Source organism: Triturus cristatus, chromosome 8, assembly GCF_964204655.1.
Source record: "Triturus cristatus chromosome 8, aTriCri1.1, whole genome shotgun sequence".
Lineage (NCBI taxonomy): Eukaryota > Metazoa > Chordata > Amphibia > Caudata > Salamandridae > Triturus > Triturus cristatus.
In genome coordinates this window covers 38,570,433-38,589,359 of record NC_140591.1, presented here as the reverse complement: position 1 = coordinate 38,589,359, position 18,927 = coordinate 38,570,433, and the positions used below count along the sequence as shown (strand labels likewise).

The following is an 18,927-nucleotide window of genomic DNA, read 5'->3' as shown; positions in this document are numbered from 1 at the left end:
CACTGACCTGCTCCCTGCTGACGAGAGGCAACTACCTCGAAACACGTGTCCAGGGATGGCCAACGCAACACATACTGTTCTTTTTACACATCGTGGCATAGGCGTACCCGCCGTCGCCACTACATTTACCACAGTCCTTTGGGGCAACTTGCTGGTGTGACGAGCAGTGTGCGACCAACTTTTGCATAATTTATTACGGCTCCCTTGAGCCAACGGGCTGACGAGCCTTGGATCTGCACCTGCGCGCCATGAGAGGTACTTGACCTGTTTTAATTACATTTTGGCAGTCCACACAGCACCCCTTTACACTGACCTGCTCCCTGCTGACGAGAGGCAACTACCTCGAAACACGTGTCCAGGGATGGCTAACGCAACACATACTGTTCTTTTTACACATCGTGGCATAGGCGTACCCGTCGTCGCCACTACATTTACCACAGTCCTTTGGGGCAACTTGCTGGTGTGACGAGCAGTGTGCGACCAACTTTTGCATAATTTATTACGGCTCCCTTGAGCCAACGGGCTGACGAGCCTTGGATCTGCACCTGCGCGCCATGAGAGGTACTTGACCTGTTTTAATTACATTTTGGCAGTCCACACGGCACCCCTTTACACTGACCTGCTCCCTGCTGACGAGAGGCAACTACCTCGAAACACGTGTCCAGGGATGGCTAACGCAACACATACTGTTCTTTTTACACATCGTGGCATAGGCGTACCCGCCGTGGCCACTACATTTACCACAGTCCTTTGGGGCAACTTGCTGGTGTGACGAGCAGTGTGCGACCAATTTTGCATAATTTATTACGGCTCCCTTGAGCCAACGGGCTGACGAGCCTTGGATCTGCACCTGCGCGCCATGAGAGGTACTTGACCTGTTTTAATTACATTTTGGCAGTCCACACGGCACCCCTTTACACTGACCTGCTCCCTGCTGACGAGAGGCAACTACCTCGAAACACGTGTCCAGGGATGGCTAACGCAACACATACTGTTCTTTTTACACATCGTGGCATAGGCGTACCCGCCATCGCCACTACATTTACCACAGTCCTTTGGGGCAACTTGCTGGTGTGACGAGCAGTGTGCGACCAACTTTTGCATAATTTATTACGGCTCCCTTGAGCCAACGGGCTGACGAGCCTTGGATCTGCACCTGCGCGCCATGAGAGGTACTTGACCTGTTTTAATTACATTTTGGCAGTCCACACGGCACCCCTTTACACTGACCTGCTCCCTGCTGACGAGAGGCAACTACCTCGAAACACGTGTCCAGGGATGGCTAACGCAACACATACTGTTCTTTTTACACATCGTGGCATAGGCGTACCCGCCGTCGCCACTACATTTACCACAGTCCTTTGGGGCAACTTGCTGGTGTGACGAGCAGTGTGCGACCAACTTTTGCATAATTTATTACGGCTCCCTTGAGCCAACGGGCTGACGAGCCTTGGATCTGCACCTGCGCGCCATGAGAGGTACTTGACCTGTTTTAATTACATTTTGGCAGTCTACACGGCACCCCTTTACACTGACCTGCTCCCTGCTGACGAGAGGCAACTACCTCGAAACACGTGTCCAGGGATGGCTAACGCAACACATACTGTTCTTTTTACACATCGTGGCATAGGCGTACCCGCCGTCGCCACTACATTTACCACAGTCCTTTGGGGCAACCTGCTGGTGTGACGAGCAGTGTGCGACCAACTTTTGCATAATTTATTACGGCTCCCTTGAGCCAACGGGCTGACGAGCCTTGGATCTGCACCTGCGCGCCATGAGAGGTACTTGACCTGTTTTAATTACATTTTGGCAGTCCACACGGCACCCCTTTACACTGACCTGCTCCCTGCTGACGAGAGGCAACTACCTCGAAACACGTGTCCAGGGATGGCTAATGCAACACATACTGTTCTTTTTACACATCGTGGCATAGGCGTACCCGCCGTCGCCACTACATTTACCACAGTCCTTTGGGGCAACTTGCTGGTGTGACGAGCAGTGTGCGACCAACTTTTGCATAACGTAGGGTATTTCAACTGGTGGTAGGTTCTCTGTCCGTTTCCACGCGTGCAGCATATGCTTTGGCGTGGAGGGAATTTTTGGCATCTGGAGCTTGTAGGAGGGAGGAGTCTTGGCGCAGTTCAGAGGATGTTGTGCAGTTTATCTTGGACCTCATTGAGAAAGGTTTGTCTAGAGTTACTATTGCTGGGAAGTTGGCGGGTATTTCCTTCATGGGTAAGCTTTTTGGGGGTTATTCCCCTTCTGCTGGGGAAATAGGAAGGCGGATGCTTGAGGGCTGGGCTAGGGAGCGGGGAGGGGCTCTTATGTCTCGCTCACCTATTTCTTGGCAGACGTTAGCACGTTTGTTGGAAGTTTTGCATGTAGTTTGCAGGGACGATTTTGAGGCATTGTTGTTTGCTACCCTTATGGTGTTCATGTTTTTTGGGGCTTTTCGGGTTTCTGAGCTCCTTGGGACCAAAGTAAAGCGGGGCATTTGCTGGCAGGAGGTGTTCTTTACGGACACAGGTGTGAACATTTGGCTGTCCAGTTCAAAAACGGATCAGAGGGGTGTTGGTAAGGGGGTGTGGTTAGAGGCAGGAACCCCCAGTTGTACTTGTCCGCTGCGTTTGGCAAAGCAATGGAAAATCCTATCGGGGGGAGATGGGAGCGATTTGGTTTTTAAACATATGAATGGCTCCCGTGTCACAGATTATCAGCTGCATATGGTTTTGCGCAAAGGGTTGCAGCGGATTGGTTTGGACGGGGCTCAGTTTGGGACTCATTCTTTTAGGATCGGGGCGGCAACTGAAGTGCATAACCGGGGTTAGTCTCAGGGTGACATCATGCGGCTAGGGCGCTGGTCATCGGACTGTTTTCATAAATATGTGAAAGTTAATGCAGTAGAGGCGCATGCGTCAACCCCCTGTTTGTGAGTCTCATTCTTTTTTCTCTTTTCAGGTTCTGTGGCTGGGCCCCACGCGAAGGAATTGACGGTGTGGATTGTAGGGCATTCATTCATCAAGTGGGCACATGTACAAGTGTGCAAAAGTTATTTCGGGGGAATGTTGGGGTTCAATGAACGTCTTTTTCAGATTATCTGGAGAGGAAAAGGGGGAATGCTTTGGAGGGAGCTTATTCCGTGTTTGAATAATGCCATGGTGAGGGGCCAATGCCCTGATATTCTGTTGATACATTTGGGCGAGAATGATCTTTGTGGCATCAAAGGGGTGGTCTTATTGCGGGCAATGAAGAGGGATTTGGCCTTGTTGAAGGAGCGTTGGTCGGGTTGCCATGTGCTATGGACGGAATTGGTCCCGCGGAGGGTGTGGAGAGGGGCTTTGAACCCCAGAGCTATTGACAGGGCACGGAAGAAGGTGAATGCGGAGATTTCTAGATTTTGCCGCAGTTTGGGTTTCGGGAGAGTGACTCACAAAGAAATCCGCTTTGAGGCGGTGGAGTTTTTTCGGGGTGATGGTGTGCATTTGTCAAGGATGGGCATGGATCTATATTTGCTCGAAATTAGGGAAGTTCTGTCCCGATGTGTGAACGTGCAGAATCATGGTCAAGGCGTCTAAAGGTTTTTCTCTGTTGGGGGGGCATAAAGAGGGGTGGTTAGTGGTTACACCACCCCTTTCTTTCTGGGTGGCGGGGGTTATATGAATTTTGACAGTTTTGCCGGAGGTTGGTTGATTTATTTGTTGAGTTGGGTTTTCGACAGGGAAAGGATAGGTTGGTTAAGTTTAGTTCGGTTCCACAGTTTGGGTGATCGATAGCTGTAAAGGGGCAGGCAGGGGAGTTTGGTTAACGGAAGGTTTGTATTTAGAGATTTTTGATGGGGTTATACAGGAATGTAATGTTTGATATTGTTGTAATGTTGTAATGTACGGGCAGGGGCGGGTTCGAAGAAATTTAGGGGAGGGGGCGGGGTGTGGGGTTAGGTATATGTTTTATTTACTGAGGTTTCGTTTTGGAAGGCTGTTTGCCAAGGTTTTAAAATTGTAATGTGCACCTGTTCCAATAAAGCAGCCTTTTTCACACAAAGTCTTTGTCAGCGGCCTGCTTCCCCCCCCACCCCTCCCTCCCAAGAAAAGAGAATGTTAAATAAAGCTGGAGACTGCGGAGCTGGGTGAAGCCCCCAACTACGTCCTGCATCACCTGGCTTTGTGGATCGAGGTGACAGAGGCCCTTTCCTCCATCCCTATGCCGAGGATCCCTCACCTGAGTCTGCCGCTCCTGTCTCCGGTGAGGGCCTCTCTTTCCCCTCTTAGGGGCTGCGCTGGGTCTCCTCAGCACCCATCTCACTCACCGGCTCAGCCACACGTTTGTTCTCTTTGCCGAGATGCCTTCTTCCCCGGGCAGGTGGTGGGCGCTTAGTCACCTGTAAGGTCCGCGCCCTCTGTAGCGCCACGAGGCGCAGCAGCCCTGTGGGGGCGCTGCACCTGTCCCGTCGGCCCCTCCTCCACGGCACCCAAATGGAATAATAATAATAAATAATAAAAGTACATCCGAGATCAAATCAAAGACACGCAGTGGCGCTCAAAGAAATCCCGAACAAATAAAGTGAATTCTGTTAGTGTCAGGGAGGAGTCTCTCCGGAAGGTGGGGTTCGACAGCAGAGCATGGCACCCAGAAAGGAGTTTAGTCTCTGTGCACCGCGGGCCACTCCCTCCTCAGCACTGTGGAGGCCACAGCCCGGGCACACCCTTTCTGCATATCACTTTGCTCATTTCAATGAACTTTGGTGAATGGTGACATCACGTCTTCTGTATTGCTGCAAATCTGCTGGTGTATTTACAAAAGTGACGCACACACCATTCCTTTTTAAACATCTTTCATTGCTTAATAGTTGAGTGGCTGAACCTTTTCATAATTGCATAGTTTCAAGAACTCCTAGTTGTAAGCGGGTACTTTGATCTCTTAGTGTGAGGATGGTATTCTTTAATTTTTCAGGTGCATTTTGGGTGTGAACCGCACACCAGGGTGATGGTATGTTTATAGTCTCGGGTGTGGAAGTCGCACACCGGTGTTGTGATATTTAGGTCCTAGGCTTGTGCTCTGGTATCAAATTACTATTTTTCTCATAATGAAGCAGAATTTTATGCCTCCGCCCTTCTTTTTGTCTAATCCAGGTTAACCACCCATTAGGTGTTCCAAGTGGAAAAAGGTCTTCGTGCATCATGCACTGTACGTGGTGTTTCACTAAGTGCCGAGAGGAAGACTTCCATGTTGCTGCATTGCTTAGCACCTGCAGGCCAAGAGGTCTTCGAACATTTATTTGACCTACGTGGAAGTGATACTGACAATCTTAATGAGTTCACGATATGCTTGGCTAAATTAGATAAGCACTATCGACTGAAAGTAAGTGCGATCTTGGAGCGCTACCATTTTGGTAGATGTATGCAAAAGGCACAGGAATTGGTTGAGACTTATGTCACAGATTTGCGTAAGTCAGGAGCTACTTGCAAGTCTGAAGGCTTGTTGAAAGAGCAAATACGTAACCTTTGTATGTTGGGCTGCAACATAGAAAAGATTAAAGATGAGCTGTGACAGAAAGACATTCTCAAATTAGATGAGGTATTGCTCGTGGCAAAGCAAATTGAACACTCTCTTGCCTGTGTTGAGGTGTTAGAAAAGATTATGGCGTAGATTGCTACGAGAAGGTGCACACTATAGCTGGGACCTCTGTGAAAAAAATAGACAATTCATCAACCAATTTAGGCAATTCCCCATCCGTTGACAACAGGAAGATGGTTAAAGGGAAGTGTTCTCGATGTGCCATTTCAGTCAAGTTTCGCAGACGTGGCAAGACAGGACACTTTGGTAAGTACTACAAATCATTCCAAAAAGCGAAACGTGTGAAGAAGGTGGGGTTTGATGAGAGTAGTGACTGTGAATATGGTGATTTGCAATGTGGTGATGTTGCAGGGATTCTGCTTATGCACAGAACTATGCGCAGGAAACCAGGACCTCAGAGAATTGTGGTGTACCAGAAACTCCCCTCAGAACTAAGAACCCCTATCCGACTAGCTTAGTGTCACATTCGTTATCCGAGATTTAGCTCGGCGGTCCCAATGTATAGACAACCCAGAACAAGCGACTTAGATACTCTCAGGAGTGGTGGGAATCCGAAATACCCGTTGGTAGCTATATATCAGTCCACAACAGAATAACAAAGACACGGTAAAGTTTAAAGAGTTTATTTTATAAACCTCGCGTCCTAAGATGCAGTACTTTGGCTAACACAAGCAGACAAATGGTTAGGATCAGCACCATCAGCATTGTTACAATACCATAGAAAATGAAAGGAGCAATCATAATAATAATGACAGTGGAAAGCAATCACCCTCCTTTCTCTAGCAACTAATAAGGTATTATTAGACTAATAGAAGGTCTCTTAGGCTTGCATGGAGGACCCCATACCTTATAGATCAGCTTAGTGGAATCACATCACAGGATCAGCTAGGCTCTCTCCTGCAACAGCTCTTCGTTTCGAATGTAACAGAAAACATGCTGCTCTGCAATATTAAAGGGCTCGTCTTTCAGGTATTGGCAGCTGTATGTATGTTATGGCTAAGAAGTGGTACGATCAACCTGAACACAACAACCTGCCCCGTCTAGTGACCCAGACTCGTTCCTTACACGGTGTACAGACCAAGGTCACAGCTCGCTGTTAAGGATGTTAAACAACAGACGGTTCTCATGTGAAGCAAAGTCGAGTCAGCAGTTCTCGAATGAATAACATGTAACAACAGTGTCGCGTGCAAAAGCAGCAGAAGCAGCAAGCTGGCTTTCTAACAGCCATCGAGGTTATGCTAACTTAGCGTTGTACATAGGGCGTGGTCAACCCACACTACAGTGAGGTAGTGCTTCAAAGAGATCACCATAAAAAAGGCCCCATTGATGTGTTAGTGAATGATCAGTCTGTCAGGATGTTATTTGATTCCGGTGCCAAGATCTCGCTTGTCCTAAAGATTTTTTTTATTTTTAGAGAAACGTAAATGGAAAGTTCAGCTACTGATGCCTGATATTAAACCTCTGGCTGATAGCGGTCAGCAAATAAAACTGTTAAGATATTTTTGGGGCTATCTGGAGTATAAAGGCCATTTTACTGTGGGAAAGGTTTACATCTCATGTAAAGGATATAGTATCATAAGTTGGGTCCACCAAGATGCTCTGGATGTTTTGCTGGGTTGTCTCAGTGACTACACTCATACAAATGTGATCAAAGATAGGGCTGTGCCAGTGTCCTGCAAAGTACGGGGTGTGCCTCTAGCCCTGCATGACTCCATGCTTCCTGAGCTTAAAAAGTTGAAAAGTGAGGGCATCATTGGTGAGACGGAGGCGACTGAGTGGTTTGTGCCTGTCATCCTCTGGCAAAATAGGGCTCTGTGTGGATTTATGGGGTCTTAATAAGAATGTGGTTACAGATAATTACCCACTCCCCAAAATTGTGGAACTGCTAGCATTACTTGATGGTGCCATAGTTTCTTCAACACAAGACCTCGGGGCTGCATATCATCAAATTAAATTAGATGACGCCTCTATGATTCTGACCTCATTTATTACTCCTTTTAGTATCTTCAAATTGACAAGGTTACCCTGTGGGTTAAAATCGGCTGCCTCAGTGTTTCAGAGTGCCATGGAAGATGTCTTGCGTGGTGTTTCTGGGGTTAAGATTAACCAAGATGATGTTTTATTGTTCGGCGCTACTCAAGAGAAGCATGACGACAGAGTTAAGCAGGTTTTGGAAAGAGAGGGACCTTACCTTAAGGCAGAATAAATGTAAGTTTAATCTCTCCAAGATTAAGTATCTAGGACACAAACGTACCACAGATGGTGCTAAACCCAAGAATCAAATAGTTAAGACTATTGATGAATTTCCACTCAAAATTGCAGGGATAGCTTAGTTACCTTTTTGGACATGGCCGACTATTTTAAAAAGTTAGTACCCAGGTTTGCTAGTTGTGCTTATACCATGAGAACACTTTTAAAGAAGAGTGGTAAGTTCTCTCGGTGTGTTAGTTGCAATTCTGAATTTCAAGACTTCAAAAAGACACTGTGCAATGCGCCCTCTTTGCAACGTTTCAACACTGGGAGGCAGTTCACCCTTGTCACACATGCCCGATGCGTAGCATTAACCCCTCTGATCACTTTAGCAACCCACTACCTCCTGTTGTCTTTAAAGAAATCAAGGAGGCCCTCATCCCTCTCTGGACTAAAATTGTTAACGCCTCTTTATCTCAAGGCAAGATCCCGAATGTCTAAAAGCAGCTCAGGTCTCACCTATTCTAAAAAAAACTGATGCAGACAGATCTGATCTCAACAACTTGCGCCCCATCTCAAACATCCCAACTCTGGCTAAGCTCTTAGAAAAAATGTGTCCAATCGCAACTTTGCTCGCACATCGAGACATTCAATCTCCTGGATCCATACCAATCTGGCTTTAAGAGTGGTCACAGTACTGAATCGGCACTCACTCACATCATTGATGACATTTTAAACATGCTAGACCATAACGAATCCTGCCTCTTAATCCTCCTTGATCTCTCTTCTGCATTCGACATGGCTAATCACGATAACCTTCTAGCTATACTAGAACACAGCATGGGCCTCTCTGGCTTGGTACTGGAATGGTTCTCTTCCTTCCTTCACAATAGATACCAAAGAGTTAAGGTGAACCATACCCTATCCCATCCGTCTGCAGTTTCCATGGGGGTTCCGGAAGGTTCTGCCCTTTCTCCTATACTCTTTAATATTTTCCTGGAACAACTAGCGAATGTTCTATCATCAATGAACATTCTTTTTCATATGTATGCGGATGACATGCAACTTTTTCTGAAAATCAACTCTTCTGAAGATTTCATCTCACTCAGCTCCTCCTTGACGACTATCCAAAACTGGCTAACTGAAAACCATCCCTTGCTGAACACCACCAAAACAGAACTCCTTCTCATTTCCCCTCCTAAGCACACCCTCAAGATCGACCTCTGGATGAAACACCTAACTACCTTCAACTGCTCCTCGGTTATCACTGATTCAGCAAAATCTCTTGGAATCACCCTTGACTCACACTTGAATATGAAGAAAAATATTAGTATGATGTGCAAGGGTGTGAATCACCAAATAAGGATTCTTAGAAACCTAAAACCATTCCTCCCCCAAGAGGACTTCAAGCAGGTGGTACAAGCACTTGTCCTACCGAGGCTAGACCATGGAAGTGCAACGCTCTCTGGCCTCCCTAAATATACTTTAGCCCTGATTAGGGCTTTACTGAATGCCGCGGCTAGACTGATCACTGGCACAAAAAGAAACGATCACATTTCCCCTACCTTAAGATCTTTAAAGTGGTTACCCCACGAAGCAAGAATACACTTGAAGATTGCATGTTTGACGCACAAAGCCCTCCACCTCAAATCACCTGGATACCTGGCTCAAAAACTAGAAATATAAGGCGGTGTTAGACCTTCCAGAAGTGATAACTCATTGCTACTCAAACCGCAGACTTTTCGCAAAAAGAAAACAAGAATCAAAGTCTTCTCATGCGCGGCAACTAAGACCTGGAACTCTCTCCCACCGGAAATTCGCAGAATCCCCTACACGGCTGCGTTCAAACATGAAGTAAAAACAATCCTAATGAACAAGTTCCTGCCTTAATTGAGTATGGCTCATCTGTTGTCGAAAGGTCCCTTTTGGTTGTTTCCCTAACAATTGTATTGTCTGTGACTCTTGGCCTTACCTATTAAGTAACGTTTTGCCGTACCGTTCCTGCTAGCATTTATGTACAATGTTATTAGCTCATCATGTTAGCCCTCTTACCTCAATGTTTCCTTACTTTGTCCCCCATCCCACTACTGTGAAGCGCTCTGTTACCCTCTGGGGTGTTATTCGCGCTATACAAAACTTATAAATGCCAAGGGATTGGGTGTAGTCTTGAAACAAATTAAAGAGAGAAGGGAGGAAACGTTTTTGTCTAGGGCTTTAGTGGGGCCTGAAAACCACTACTCTGTAACTGTGAAGGAGGCCCTTTGTATATACTGGGCTGTTAGAAAGCTCAAGACCTTTCTCTGGGACGGAACATTTGTGGTCAGATCTGATCATAAACCCTTTAAGGAAGTGTTCTCTAAAAAGGTTTGGATGCCATTTTCTCACTCATCTGTAAGTGGGTGGTCGCGTTACAGGTGTACGACTTCAGGGTTGAGTTTATTCCTGGGACTGAGAACAAAGCTGACTGTCTGTAATGACTTGTTTCTACACAGACTGAGAGTGAGGGTGATTCAAAGGAAGACCTTTGGGACATGGAGGATTTTAGTGTTTTTGCAAAATCCCTTAAGGGGTGATTAGCAAAGAGGTTTGGAAAGAATTTGTATGCAGAAGAAAAGGTGTTACAAGGAGTCAATAAGACTTCTAGTGGTTGATCCCATAAGAATATTGTGAGTGATGAAGTCCAGAAAAACTAGAATGTGCATGACAAACTTTCTGTCAAGGATGTTCTTCTTTGGAGGGGCACGCGATTAGTGTCTCCCAGATAGAGGTCCGGGATAAAATCATTCAGTTCGGACATCAAGGGCACCAAGGGATTCCCAAAACTAAGGAGAGAATCAGGTTGTACTTCTGGTGGCCTGGGATTGATGTGCAAGTTCAAGAGCTGTACGGGATTGTTTGGAGTGTGTCTCTAGTGCTGCTGACCTAAAATCACCAAAAAACTCAGAACACGTCAGGCGGAAAGGAAATGGCGAAACACCTACTCAACTGAATCTAGAGAACATTACAAGACAAACCTAATGGCCTACAAAAAAGCCATTCTGGAGGTGAAAAAAATATTTTTCTTCAACAAAGCATTAAACTCAAATAATAAAACTAAAAATATTTTTAACACAGTACAGGAGCTATCCAACCCCGATCATGTGACCCGCCTATCCCTGCCACACGGAAATTATGTAACAACCTAAACTCTTTTTTCTTAGATAAAATTAAGAAAATTCAGGAATCCATAGATACCAACCATAAGGACGTGGAAGATCGATAGGAAATACCAACACCAACTCCATGGCCACCCTCTCATGTCTAGGCAGAGAACTGTTCTTGGAACTTCAAAACAGAGTAAACTCAGGCTCTCCAAATGATGCCTATCCCCCCACATACAAAAACCTATCTTTGCAGCATTCCCAGAGACCATTCTCTCTCTACTGAATCTTTCCGTAACCCAAGGGACAGTTCCATAAGCTTTTAAAGAAGCAGTGATCATTCCACTTCAGAAAAAACAAGGTGTTGACCCCCAGAGGCTGGACAACTATAGGCCTAAATCCCTCCTTCCCTTCCCGGCCAAAATATTAGAGACACATGTAGCCAAGCTTCTAAGCACCTTTATAGAAGGCACCAACTTTTTAGACTCACATCAGGCAGGGTTTCTCTCATCCCATTCTACTGAATCTATTATTCTATCCGTCATGGATGACCTAAAAGGAAAGGCTGATGAAGATTGTACTCAAGCCTTGATTCTCCTGGACCTGTCTGTGGCGTTCAATACCGCCAACCATGACATCTTGGTGGAACGTATTGCTGCAGCAGGTCTCAGAGGTGCTGTCCTAAATTGGTTTCAATCCATCCTAGAGGATCGGAAAGAGTCAGTGTGGCTCTCGCCTTACAAATCCCGCATTGTCAACCTGAAATGCGGAGTACCGCAGGGCTCTTCCTTGTCCCCGCAGCTCTTTAATGTATATATTCGCCCCCTTATTGTCACGCTCCGTCAGATGAGCGTCCAGATTTACAACTATGCTGACGATATGCAGTTGTTTTTCTCCATCAATGACTCCAAGGCATTCCTCATGAATACCATGCTGTTCATCAGAAATTGGATGAACAAAAATCAATTAAAACTAAACTCCGAATAAAATTTAAATCACCATCCCTAACAACAAATTTCAGCACTGGACTCCTGCCCACTGGCCCGCAGAGTTAGGACCTCCTTCTGCCCCTAAGAATTCGCTACAGAGCCTAGGCATACATATGGATTCAGATCTCACCATGAGCATGCAGATTGGGGGGGTCACCTCTGCCTGGTTTTTCCAACTGCGGAAACTAGGAAAAATCTGAAGGTTTTTCAGCAGAAAGGCCAGCATTCAAATCAGCATTGACTTGATCCTATGAAAAATCGATTACGCTAATGCAATCTACCCATGCCTCCAGTGCAGCTGATACAAAATCAGGCAGCTAAAATTATCTATCAACAAGGTAGACGCTGTCACGTCAAGTCTCTGCTAAAAGAGCTGCACTGGCTCCCAGTGGAGCAGCGCTCCATGTTTAAAACAGGTTGCATACTGTTCAAAGCTTTACATGGTACTGGCAAAAAGTACATATCCTCAAAAATTCAAAGGTACTCTCCACAGCGCACCTTAAGATCCATGCACAAGAATCGACTGGTTGTTCCGGGGTTCAGACGTAAACAAACGAGAGGATTGCGCTTCTCAATACAGGGACCCAAATTTTGGAACGCCCTGCCCACCTAATTGAGACTAGAGACAGACCATCTGCGCTTCAGGAAAATTTTGAAGACATGGCTTTTCACCCAAGCTTACAGCAAGACCTAAACCTTTCTAATCGGTGACTCCAAGGGGAAACATTAGAGCCAAGAGACCTGTTGGTGACGAGCGCTCTACAAATTCTCAATAACATAACATAGTGACAAGATGTACAACAGAAAGCTGGAGGTCGAGGCACTAAAGACCTGCACCAGTCAGTCTAGTGTATGGTAGTTAGAACAGAAATGTGGTGCTAAGAGCCGGGAACGTGACCGTTCTATGTCCCCACTGATTGGGAAACCAAAAACACAGAGAACAAGCTGGTTCAGCACACATCTATTTTCATGCACAGATTCAAAAATGTACAGTAGCACATAGAAGTCAATAATTGAGCTTTAACACGGAGTCTTCCAAAAGAGTCAAATAAGCCATCAGGTTACTAGAAATATATTCTTCCTTTATTCTTTTATTCTTTTGTTCATGATTCTTTTGTTAAAAACACAACACAGAATTCAAAGCCGACGCGGCGCGTTTCGCCCCAACGGGACTTCTTCAAAAATGCATACAAAACAGACATTAGTATACACAATTAAAAAACAAAATTTTCATAATTTTAACAAACAGAATGACCCAGACTTGTGATGTAGTCATCAGAAAAGTGCTGATGTAACCGAAATAAGCTTCAGATCATTTCTAGCATATTCATAGGAAGACACCTCAGATTTATTTCCAATCTATTACAGAGATTTAGAACAGGGAGAATATTGCTAAGAAGTGAACTAGACCTAAACTATTATTATAAAACGTGAATAACATCACTATGATTTGATGTAGATGGTAACATGAATAAATACAAAAGAGAGGCAAACCTGTGCACTCAATCCCATAGCCATCGTTGTTGAATGTAAGAAAATACATCATTCATGTCCGTATTATATTATTACACCTGTCATTGTCTCAGTTGTATACTCAATTGCATGATGATTAGACGCAGCCAATTGTCCTTTGTTTTAATCAGAACAAATAACTTACAAACATCTTTTACTAACTACAAAGTATTATAATTGATCAAGCATACCTGTTATGTGTTTAAGTAATCCACATGAACGTTACACAACAAATTTATTGGCAAAATAAGTGCTTTTATAAGGAGAATCTGCAAAAATGTTATATATTTTTATTTTTAGGAGGAGAGACTAATTTAATATTCCAAAATTAGTTAGACGCAGAACATAACTACATTAGTTCACAAAAAAAATAGAATTAGAAAGCAAAATCCAGCATACCTTATGTGTCGTGGGTACTGAGGTACATAGGGATGTTAAGTAACCAAAAATCTGTAAAAAAGATGAAGAATAAACTCAAATTGTTTCTATACGGTTTACGATGGTCATGGTGATAAGACATTGGTTTAAGCGAATTATCGAATATAAACATTAGCTGAAGCAACGTGTGCCATCTTACGCATGTTTACACACACTGTCTTATTCTAAATCTGGCGGCTAGGCCCAAAGCCAAAAAACTACTATAACAACATAATCAAGAATGACCCAAGTGAAACCACATGCTTCGTGGCAGCAAGCACTAACTTGTGCATCACTTGCGGCTTCGTATTGTGACTAAGTCTACAGAATAACAAGGCATATATATTATCCTAATACCACTAAACTATATGTGCTACTATCCAGTAGCTCAGATAAACAAGATGTTAAAAATAAGGGTATCATTGAAGGCAACCCAACAGTTACGGTTGCAATTGTGAATAGGTACGCAAGTGGCATCCCGTCTCTCATCAAATAACAACAGAGGCCAATTTTTACCAATATGAATTGCTGCGTGTGTGTCACCATGTGTGTTATCTGGCAACAACAGACGTTTTTCTACTCTAAATTGTCTCACATTCTCCATCAAACAGAGACCATTGAACGTTGAATTTTCTGCTATATTAGCAGAGTGTAGTCGACCCGACTCCAAAATCATAATAGAGAAGTGTATGTGTATCCTAATATTACCCGTTAAGTATTTAGGCGACTGCACAGTAATGCTAGGTTGTGTCGGTCATGCTAGGGATCGCGTAACTATGTGAGAACGGTCGCCATTTTAAAAATTGCATACTGTCGCATTGACATAAACAGTTCCTTAAATTTAAAAGTGCCTTTAGTAATGTGGCTAGCACAAAAATAAAATCTACAGACCAAATCGCATTCCAAAAACAATTAAATTAAAGTTTATGCACATGTTTAATCTACACTAGAAGTTTATGAGTGTACATTATTAATCGATAATGACTTACGAATAAAGTGTAACTCTGCGGCGCGAACTGAAGTCTGGAATAAAACATAGGTCAGAAGCGAGCCCCTCGGTAGACCCGTATATATATACTCAGAATGAATGCCATGCACCGGTGTACTGGCAATGTGCTACCGACATCGACAAGGGCGATTGATGATCCTTGCAGTTGAAGGCTGTGAGAAAGGATGGTCCATTTTGTAGTGTCTCTATACCCACGTAAGAAGTCGAAATTACACTGTAATGCCAGACGATAATCTACTGTAACACGCAAGTTAAATGATGTCGAGATTCTGAGAACTCAACAATTGCATCCGATAAGTTTCTTTCAAACAGTAAGTGCTAAATAATACAATGATCATTGCTATATTTAATTCAAAGTTACAAAAGGACGCGAGTATGTAGTTGGAATCAGAAAATGGCGACTGTAAGACCTCACAGTCTGACACAGTGAAAAAGATCATCCATTTTATAATGTCATGTATCGACACTAAAGATAAAAATCATACCGCATAATCTAGTAAACCATACAGGTCAAATGATGTCAAAGGCTCTGAATGGTGACAGCTACCATCACTGAGTTGTTTGCTGTCAGTAATGGTTCGATAAACTAATTATCATTGCAATTTCAAATACAAAATTTTGAAAGGATGCAAATATATAATTGAAATCAACAAAGACGAATGTGAGGCCTCACAATCTGACTTGGTAAAGAGAATCAGCCGTTAAAAAATGTACTATATAAACACATTTAAGAGTAACACCACATTATCAAACGATGACCAGGTAATATCTATAGCTCAACCCATCACAAGGATTGAGCACACAACTGGTGTCAGTGCCTTATTACTTGCTGACACAATTTGAGAATGTTGTGAGTAGCAATGCATATGCCCACTCTGAGTTCCTTATGCACATTGAATTTCCATATCACTTGCCCTCTCTGAGTTACTTATGCATGTTCGATTTCCATATTGCTTGCTGACAGTGGTGACACAATAAACCAGTAAACACAATTTAAGAGAGGTACGAGTGGCAATACATATGCCCTCTCTGAGTTCCTTATACATATTGAATTTCCATACTGAATATTGCATGGACTACGGAGGCAATTTTTGCAAGTCAATTATCCATATGTCCTGGGTAGAGTACTACCTGAACTTAGGTAACATGTTAGATTATCTTGATTCTCATACTTTGGTCACCCACGAAAGTGTCACATGATAATAATGCATTACTGATATAGGTGAGTTGACACAGTGGTTTACAAAGCCATAATAAACCTTATTACAGAAAATAGGGCACCATCAATATTAATACATTTCTTCAACATGAACCAGACAGTATAGCACAGATGAAAATCTGTTACCCTTCTTTATAAAAAATGATCAAATTCATTGTTAATGTTCAGACCAAACATCACAGTTCTCAAGCGACATATCCTTCGGGCTTCCACTTGTCTGAGATAGTTGGTCTTATCTCCACCCCTCTCATTCCCAATTACATGGTCTATGGCATGGAAAGTCCCCTTTGTGTTCTCGGGGTGCATTGTGTGTATTTGTGAGGCTACTGGATACCTCTAATATTTATTTTTTATAACCTGTACATGTTCTTGTATACGTGCTTTTAAACAGCGCACACTACTGCAAATGTATGCTTTATTGCAGGCACACTTTATGAGATAGACTGTATGTGTGGTATTGCAATTTATGTAGGATTTAATTTTGAATACCTTTGAATTGTTATAGTGAAAACTAGATGTTTTATTCTCACATAGACTACATATGCAACAATTGCCACAAATGAAAAAACCACATGGCTTCTCTGATAACCAAGTTTTGACAGAGGGCCTGAATTCTTTTATATAACTGGGACAAAGCATGTTTTTTATAGTTCTTTCCTTTCTGTACACTACCTTAGGTTTTGTTGGAGCAATCTCTGGGGGCAGAGCGTTTGATGTCAGAAGGTGCCAATTTTTTCTGAGAATATTAAAAATGTGGCCACTGTAGATATTATATTCTGTTATGAATGCCACATCTGTGTAACGTGTAGCTTCTTTATTTCGATTTCTTTTAGAAAGAGTTAGTTTCCTGCCCATTCGAATGATTTTTTACTCTGCCATTTGCAGGCAATCCTGGTCATAACCTCTTTGACCGAAGTTTCTCTTAATTGTTTCAACATTTTTCCTAAAGTTGTGTTCCTCGCTACAGTTGTGTCGTGCTCTTACCATATCACCAAAGGGGATGGCAGAAATGGTAGTTTTAGGATGGCAACTAGTGGTGTGAAGGACGCTATTACAAGCCGTCGACTTTCTGACAATGTCGCTATGTGTGATATCTCCTTCTGCATATAGTCTGAGATCTAAAAACTCAATCTCCTGTTTAGAACTTTTGATGGTGAGGTTGACATTGAAGATATTGTTATTGAGATATGTATAATATTGCTCAAGCTCTTCATTACCGCCCTTCCAAATCAGGAAGACATCATCAATGTATCTTCCAAAAATAGGATGTTGTCAATCCATTTACCTGCACCTGAGGCCCAGGCATGCTCCAACTCATACAACCCCATAAAGAGGTTCGCATAAGATGGAGCAAACCTGGAGCCCATCGTAGTACCCTGTTTTTGTAGGAACCACTCACCATTGTGCATGAAGGCATTCTGTGTCAGGATCAGCTCTGACATGTGTAACAACATATGTGTATGTTGTAAGTGCTTTGCATTGCGTTTGTATAGGTAAAATCTCAACGCCCTTAAACCACAGTCTCTCTGAATACAGGTATAGAGACTTTCCACATCCATGGTAACAAGCGTGAAAATTTCCCTTTCCCATTTCAAATCCTCCAGTTTGCAGATTAAGTCCCTGCTATCCCTCAAATAAGACGGTAGATTTAATACAAAAGGCTGGAGAAAGGTACCAACATATTCTGCTATTCTTTCTGTTGGACCCCCATTGATGAACTTCCTGGAGGGACAGGAAGATAATGTATCCCAATGTAGTCTAACTCGGTTCTCCACATTAGGAGAAGAACAAGTGGCAGACATATTGTTGCAAACCAAGTCTGGGTCTCCCCTTGATCCCTACCCCCACACATCTTACATCTGGTACCGGAGGAGATCAGCACATCCCTAACACTGTTATTAAATCAAATCACAAGCTCAAGGGTCTTTCCATTGAGCTGGAAAAAGGCTTGTATCCGACCTATACAAAAAAAACACGCGTGATCTCTTGGAGACTAAAAACTACAGCCCGATCTCCTGCCTACCTCTACACTCCAAAATTTTGGAGAAAGCTATGAACTCTGACCTGACGGTATATCTTAATCAAAATAACATCCTTGATTCCACTCAGCATAGCTTTAGATCTCAGCACTCTACTGAGTCAGCCCTGATCATGGCGGCAGAAGAGATCCGCAAGGTGATGGATGGTGGTGGGAGGGCCGCTCTTATATTGCTTGACCTAACCACAGCTTTCGACACCGTAAACCATGTGGTATTAGTACGAAGGCTGAAGGCTGTCGGTATCAGGGATAAAGCCTTAGCCCTACTAACATCATTCTTGGCATCCAGGAAACAATTAATCCACTGGGATGAACTTCAGTCAGAAATGTTCTTTCTCCCAGGTGGAGTTCACCAGGGTTCGGCCTTGTCCCCGACTATGTTTAATATATACGTTGCCCCTTTAGCCAGATTAATAAAAAGCCACGGTCTTATGCTTGTGTCGTAGGCGGATGACACCCAGTTAGTAGTGTCAGTAACGCACAGTGTGGACACAACAGCTGAACAGTTTCACAGTACGGATGTCCTGAATGAACACCAACTCCTTAAAACTTAATACGGAAAAAAACGAGGTTGTAGAGTTCGGTCAGAAACCTTTGGTTTGGAGCCAACTATGGTGGCCCTCTAAAGCTGGAACATGCCCTGCTCCGGTGTCCAAGGCTAGGAACCTAGGCTTCTTGATTGATAAAGATCTAACGCTTGCCCCACAAATAAACCAAGTATCCTCAGCCTGCTTTTTTACGCTGAAAGACCTGCGTAAGATCCTTCCTTTCATCCCTTTCTCGTTGAGGAAAACAGTGGTTGGAGCTCTAGTTCTATCGAGAGTAGACTATTGTAA

General features: G+C 43.7%; 1 protein-coding gene across 2 annotated transcripts in view; it reads right to left on the bottom strand.

The window, feature by feature from the left end:
• Window positions 1–18,927, bottom strand: part of LOC146799914 (NACHT, LRR and PYD domains-containing protein 12-like) — a 1,343,351-nt gene that overhangs the window by 1,096,018 nt on the left and 228,406 nt on the right. Inside the window, exon 2 of one of the 2 annotated variants that reach the window (XM_085620847.1) lies at window positions 13,808–13,858. The exons of the other annotated variant lie outside the window; for it this stretch is intronic. The gene's annotated coding sequence lies outside the window, so the exon portion shown is untranslated. The remainder of the gene's footprint in view (window positions 1–13,807; window positions 13,859–18,927) is intronic. 2 annotated transcript variants of the gene reach the window in all.